Source organism: Octodon degus, unplaced genomic scaffold (assembly GCF_000260255.1).
Source record: "Octodon degus isolate 3935 unplaced genomic scaffold, OctDeg1.0 scaffold00298, whole genome shotgun sequence".
In the NCBI taxonomy this organism is placed as follows: Eukaryota; Metazoa; Chordata; class Mammalia; order Rodentia; family Octodontidae; genus Octodon; species Octodon degus.
The window spans coordinates 1,350,585-1,358,149 of record NW_004524874.1 but is presented as its reverse complement, the minus strand read 5'-3'; the positions used below and the strand labels follow the sequence as shown (position 1 = coordinate 1,358,149).

The 7,565-nt window shown below is 38.5% G+C and overlaps 1 protein-coding gene across 7 annotated transcripts in view; it reads right to left on the bottom strand.

Moving 5' to 3' along the window:
• Pex5l (peroxisomal biogenesis factor 5 like) overlaps window positions 1–7,565 on the bottom strand; it is a 270,061-nt gene that overhangs the window by 85,287 nt on the left and 177,209 nt on the right. The gene's annotated exons all lie outside the window — the stretch shown is intronic.

Sequence of the window (7,565 nt, the reverse complement as noted above, 5' to 3'; positions counted from 1 at the left end):
GCTGAATAATATTCCATTGTGTAAAAATACCACATCTTTCTCAACCATTCCTCAGGTGATGAGCATCTTGGTTGTTTCCAAGATTTGGCTATCACAAATTGTGCTGCTGTAAACATAGGCACACATATATCATCATGAGATGATGTTTTCATATCCTCCGGGAAAATTCCCAGTTGAGGAATAGCTGCTTTAAAGGGGCTTTCCAGACCAACTTTTCTAAGGATTCTCCATCCTGATTTCCATAACGGTTGCACCAGTCTACATTCCCACCAGCAGTGGAGAAGGGTTCCTTTTTCCCCACAGCCTCTCCAACATTTGTTGTTGGATTATTTCTTTATGATAGCCATTCTTTCTCGGTGAGATGATATCTCAATGTGGTTTTAATTTGCATTTCACGAATGGCTAAGTGATGTGGAGCATTTTTTCATATATTTATTCGCTTCTTTAATTTCTTCCTCTGAGAAGTGTGTGTTTATCTAGGATGCCCATTTCTGGATTGGATCTTTAAATTTTGGGGCCCTAGTGTTTTTTAGTTCTTTATAGATTCTAGAGAGCAGAACTTTGTCTGAGTACTTATTTGTCATAATTTTTTCCAAATTCGTGAGTTGCCTTTTCACTTTGTTGGTAATTTCTTTTGATGTGAAAAAACTTCTCAGTAAGAGCAGATCCTAGTTGTTAAGTCTTTCAACTGTTACCCGTGTGATTTGATTTCTGTCCATGAACTCTTTGCCTACCCCTATGTCTTCAAGAGTTCCTCCTACTTTCTTTTCCAGGAGATTTAGTGTCTCTGCTTTAATGTTTAGATCTTTAATCAGTCTGCTATAATTTTAAAAAATTACTAGTATTTTTTAATTTTACAAAAATAAATATGTTCTTTAGGCAAATGTCATAGAAATTAAAACTTATACATTTAGGTAATTTTTTGGTAGTCCTCTTCCTATTTATGCACCAAAGACAGAATAATGTACTTGAGATAAAGTCATAAAGCATTTTCACTCTAGAACATGTCTCAGGCCATTTTAATATTCAGCACTTATAGGTCCACTGCACACCAGTGAAGCCAGGGGTTTTGTTTGCTAATTCTGTGCTCTTCATATGTGGCCCAGAATCTGACATCCTCACGGGTGGTGCGTTTCTCACAGGTGCCAGAGCTGCAGGAGGCAGGTGACCCTGCTGAGCCAGCTGGGCCTTGTGCAGCAGGAGGACAGCCACTTGTGGGGTGAATTCTGTTCACTGTGGGGTCCATGGGGGGCTACTTGGCTCACACATTAGATTGCTCTTGAGCTGGGGTGCTCAACCCTGGCTTCCATGGGAGTTCCTTGAACAAGGCTGGTCCTCACTTCTAATCCACTAAGTAAGAATCTTGCACTTGGGCTCTGGGCCTTAGGCCTTTGAAAAAGTCCTCTGGTGATTCTGAAAAGTGGTCAGGTCTGGAAATCATTGACCCACAGCCAAGCTTTGCTCTCCACACAGCAGTCACTGCCTGTGCAGCTCTTGCTTGTCATTGTTCTCCGCTGGCCTGGTGCAGGTGGCACCTTTAGTATAACCAGGTAGTACTAGCAGTGCTCACTACACAGAAATACTGCTCCGCGTACATTAGACTCTCCTTTGTTTTGTCCTTTCAACAAGATGATGACATTGAGGCACAGAAAGCTTAATGAACTTGACCAAAGGCACAAAGTTACAGTAAATAATAGTGCTGGATCCTCTGAACCATGTTAATAGCCACTGCACTCTTTGTACTTATTCGTGTGGCCTCAAGGAAGGTGCAAAACACAGAAAAGGTGTCCTTGGGGGGTTCCTGTGAGCTCAGGTGTCAACCAAGAAGGCAAAGAATATTGTGAACTGAAAATAATAATGATATTATGATGATGAACACTTCTGCCTATACAGTGTTTACTTTTTTTAAAAAAAATGTATTTGGTACAGAGTCTCACTACTGAGAGACTCATAGTGAGCCTCCTCTTCTCAGCCTCTGCAGTGCTGGGATTACAGGTGTGTGCCGCCACATCTGGTCTTGGTGGCTGGCTCAGTGCACCTGAGGGAGGGGCCCGCATGGCATTTGGTGCTGAGGCTTGAACCCTAGTCCCTGCGCTTGCCTAAGCAGGCATTTAGTTCACTGAGCTATCTTGCCAACCCTGCCTATAGAGTCTTTTTTTTTTTTTTTTTTTTGCAGAACCAGGGATTGAAGTCAGGCCCTTGTGCTTGCCAGAGAAGTGCTTATTCTACTGAGCCATCTCCCTGGTCCCCTGCCTATGGAGTCTTAACCTGTGTTTATTTTAATCAATATGCAAAGTTAACTTACTGAAACATTCATTTCTTTTCTCCTCCCTGTTGTGAATAGTGTTGTATCTCTGTTTTTTTTTTTTTTTTTTTTTTTTTTCTGGTAGACAGGAGGTTCTCTGGAGTCAGTGAATGTTTATTGAAACTGTGTTGTCAGTTAATGAGTGAATTAATGGTGTTTTCTCTTCCCTACTCCTTGAAGCTATTCTCCACCACAGCTTCTTGGTCAACCTGAGAGGCTGAGGGGAGGATAGGTGAGATTGACAGGAGACTCGTGTTTCATCCTGGGCCTACATGGCAGAACTCCACGGCAGCAAAGCCCTGCTTGGGAGAGGAGTGGTAGCTGGAAGCCCAGAAGCAAGGCAGAGCCTGTGCCTGGAAGTGGGAATGGAGCCGTGGACAGTGCTTCTCTGGGCTGGCTGGGCATCTGGGCCTGGCTGCCTGGAAGTCTAGGCTCACGGCTCACCCTGACAAACAACCTCAGGAAGGCTTGGTGGGTCTTGTGGAAGGTTCTACTGGTCCTACCTCAACAGTGGTCAGAGAGGGGCCCTGAAATGTAGCTGAGATTGACCTTGCACTATCTTGATAAGCGGGCCTTAGAAACAGACTTGATATTTAGGTTTATAAAAATAACAGCATTTCTTGTCCTCCAGGGTTGTGGCAGCAAGTTCTTACTCACTGCAGAGGCAAATGATCGCATAATTACTCTGGGATTAATCTAAGAAAAAAGAAATCAAGTTTTTGTTTGATACTAAGAATACTATATTTAGTTTTAGAATAAGCCATTCATTGAGAACCTCCTAGAATTCAATTAAAAATAACATTCAGTTGGGTTTTTGTTCTCTGGGCTGGTAACATATATTGCAGGTTTATACCAACAAGCTATGAAAGTTACAATTGCATTGCCTACCTTTTTACGTATTTAATAATAACATAAGCAATATGATATTTGGTTGTGGCTGAATATTTTTATTTGGCAATTGTGTGGTTCCTGGGATTAGTGCAATGAAAAGAACACAAGGATCTTTTAGTTATAAAATGAACGCTTTACATTACTTTTAAATTGAATATTTGTGAGCTATTCATGTCTAACTTTGATGTAAACTGAGAATCATGCAGTTGCTTGGTCTGTACATTACACTTCTCAGTCCTCACCATTTTATTTGTGACTGTGACAAGCCTTTAAAAACGTATGGCTGATCTCTGTTGGGGAGAATTGTTATGGTTTTGCTGAAGAGGTTAATAAATGTTGCTTCCTTAGCTATTTATTTATTTGTTTAGTCTCTTTCAGAGATAAGGTTTTGGTATGCAGTTCAGGCTGGGCTTGAACTCACTTTGTAGCCCAGGTTGTCCTTGAACTTACAGGAGGCTCCTGTCTCAGCCTCCTGAATGCTGGGATTACTGACATGCACCACCACACTTGGCTGGGTCTCTTTATTTCGCAGAAAAATAAGCTTAAGATGGGTGTTGAAGTGGTGCATGTCTATAATTCCAGCACTCTGGGAAACAAAGGCAGAAAGATCACAAGTTTGAGCCTAACCTAGACAATGTAGCAACTTATTGACTCTTTGTCTCAAAATAAAAAATAATACATACAAGAAAAGAAGAAGTTAAATTATCATTAATCACAGATGACATAATTTTCTACATGGAAGACTAAAAAAAATCTACTTAAAGACTACTAGAATTGATAATAAACTTCTGTAATGCAGCAGGATACAAAATTAATAGCATATGTGCACACAAATAATAAACTTACCAAGAAAGAAATTAGAAAAATAACGCTATTTTCTTGGCACATCAATAAAAATTAAATATTTGGGAATTAACCTAACCAGGCAAGTGAAAGATCTCTGCAATAAAAACTATGGTACCCTGAAAAAGGAGATTAAAGAAGATATTGTAAAATGGAAAAAGAGTCACTGTCCTGGACAGGGAAGGTCAACATTGTCAAAATGAACATACTCCCCAAACTGATATACAGATACAAAGCAATTTCAAAATACCAAAGCATTCTTCACAAAATTAGAGGAAAGAACCCTAAAATTCATATGGAACCAGAAGACCCAGGTTAAAGGGTATAGAATTTCATTAGAAAGGAGGAATAAACTCAAGGAATGTATTATATAATATAGTGGCTATAGTTCCAATGTATTATATTCTTGAAAATCACCCAGAGAGATTTTAAGTGTTCGCCCTACCAAAAAAGAGAAATGAAATAAAGTGTATGTTAATTAACTTGACTGAGCCATTCCACAGCAGACATGATTGATATGTACATTTTCATTGTTGATTAAACACAAATTAATAAAAAATAAAATTTGTACATTTTTATAATGTCACAAATGGCCTATGGATGGCATTAGAAGAAAAAGAAAGCACTGGTATTTTTGTCCACATCACTATCTTTTATTAGCAGGCGCTTTTCACTGGTGAAATTGGATCTCCTTTTCTATGAAGCCTGACCTAACAGGAGTCCATTACTATCGTTAACTTTTCCCCTTCATTAATGTTTCATGACCCAGCTGGATTATGAATCACAGGACACAAAGGGCACTATATATCAGCAAGAAGAGGAAAAATCTCGTTGGATTTTAGGCTTACAGTTTATACTGTCCTTGCCACTTAAAACAGTAAGTGCAAACAGAATTTTACTGTGTAAATGACATTTTATTTTGACCGTGCAATTACTATTTAGGGATGTGTTTTCTTCCATATCATTAGAAAGTCCTCAGTTACTAAACAAGTATTATCTACTTGATTTTTTTCCCCCAAGAATGCATAAGATAAATGTTATGGACCATAGATAAATACTAAATGCAAACAGATAGTTTCAGTCTGAGATTACTGTCTGAAACATTTACGTAAGTTAGCAGTGCGCCTGGACATGCTGGCTAAGGACTAAAAATGAAATATGGATTATAACCCACATTAAAGGTCAGCTTTCTGTCAACCAAGACATTCGTAAAAACTTTTAATTTCATTATAGGAAAAACCTATAATTAGGGAAAACACAAGTAATGTTTGTAAAGTATCAATATTGCTTAGTATTTAAATAAAGGCATGAAAACAAAACGATGGCACCCATGAGCTGTGGTTCTGAATTTCAGTAGGCACAGAATTACTCAGAAGGGCTGTGCGGGGCCATTTCCTCAAAGGCTCTGATCCAACAGGCTTGGGGTGGAGCCCTAGGACATACATTATTCACACGTCCCCAAAAGAGTAGTGGCTGATCTGGGAACTACACAGAGAACCTTTGGTTTAGACATTGGGATCACGTATATGTGGGTGAAACTCTGGAGTTCACAAATGTACACAAATGTGGCTACTTTTCTTTTGTGTGTGACTTTGAAAAATGTTCCACAGTTATAGCTACCTCCTGGAAATATCTTGACTTTAAAAATGGCTTTTTAATCCATTTAAAATAATTGGATCTTAGTGCATTACAATCTCCAGAGAAAGTGTTCTGTTCCCTTAGCTGTTGGTTGTTCTGAATGATAAGTACTAGGTAAAGGGAAAGGAGAAAGATTTCAATAACTGTTTAAAAGGAATATCATGTTTCTTTCCTTTTCTTCAAAATTATGGTTGTGATTAAAGTTATGATTTGAGAATTACTGTATTTGTGGCACTGGTTGTCCCAGCACAACTCTGTTGTCCAATCACCGATACCTCTTCATAACTTCTTGTACAGTTTGCCTTTGCATTATTTTTAGAGATCTCCCACCAATATGTATTTTAAAATCCCAGTATTTTTTCAAAAGAAATAAAAGGAGAAAAATGAATGTGTTTAACTGTACAGAAAGAAAATATAACAAGCAGCTGGCTGTGGGTGACACTATGATACGGTCAAGAAAAGCACTCTCCCGAGTCAGATGGCCTGAGGCCAAGCTCTAACTTGACCTTTATCACAAGGTGATGACTTTAGACAAATTACTTAATCTCTCTTGTGCTGGTTCAGGAGGATTTTCAACTTCATTGAATTTGAGATCTGGCCCATGGACTGGGGAACCACACTTGTAGGTGTCACAGAGGCTTGGCCCTGGATCTGTGTCTAATTGCTGGTGTCTCCCATTCTGATATTCTTCCCTTGCTCTGCTTTTTAGCCGCTATGAATAAGCAGCTAGGCTCTTCATGCCCTCCTGGCGTGACATCTCTGCCTTGAAGCCAGTCACTTGTGGACTGAAATGGCGAGCAAATTAAATCTTTCCTCCTTTAGGTTGTGTATTGGGTATTGCATTTCAGCCATGAGAAAGCTTTCTAATATGTTTTCATCTGCAAAACCTAGAGTCACTTAGAGTCTCCATAAGAATTAAGTTCATTGATTCAAGTAAGTACAAATACATGATACAAGCACAATAAATTTCACTTTTTTAAAACTTTCTGGCTAGTGTTTATTAGGTGTGAGTAACAATTAAAAAAAATCTGTGTTTAGAGCACTTTTGTTTAGTGGTCAATAGAGACTGATTGGATCCTTACACTAGAATGGGTAACTTGCATACGAACCTCATGGAGATGGTCGAGATCTATTTTCTATCAGGCCACAGACATTTATAACAGAAGATATACAAAAAAGTTGTCATGCAAGTGTAAATTCCCTTGCATAGGCTATGGCAATACATGGTCCTTATCTCCACCTAATTATGAAATTCTACGCAGAACACCAAGGTAAACAAGCAGTTTGGAGAAGAAATAGATAATCTGTAATCAATTACCTGCAAACTCTTACTCAAACTAGTATAAAAATGATCAACATAAAGTTTTGTCAACTGATTCTTACTCTGCCCTTAAATCATCAGCGCCTGCTCTTTTCTAAGTAGCCAGTCTCTTACATTTAAGAGACCCCAAACATTTGTGGAGAACCTGATGTGCATTGATTTCCCTTTCTGCCAAAGTGACTGTTCACATTTCTTTTCTTTTTTGGGACATGTCTGATCCTTCCACCCTTGCTTCATTCTTTCCTCATTGATATCTCACTCTGGAAGCAGAGCAGAAAAGGGGCGTGAATGCAATTCCTGTATTATATCCCAGCTTAATATTTATAATGCATTTAATTGTTTCTATTTGACATGAAGATCTAATGCTTTTTACAATTTTCTTCATATTTCTTTTTTTTTTTAAATCTTTTACTTTTATTTTTTCCCGTAATTTTATTGAGAAACAAATAGCAATGAGACAGTTTCAAATTAAATTGGTAGGACAGTTTCAATAATTAACACATTGCATACTCTCTTCCTAGTGGTTATTTGCTGTACAAGATGCAGACATGATATCTTATCTACAAA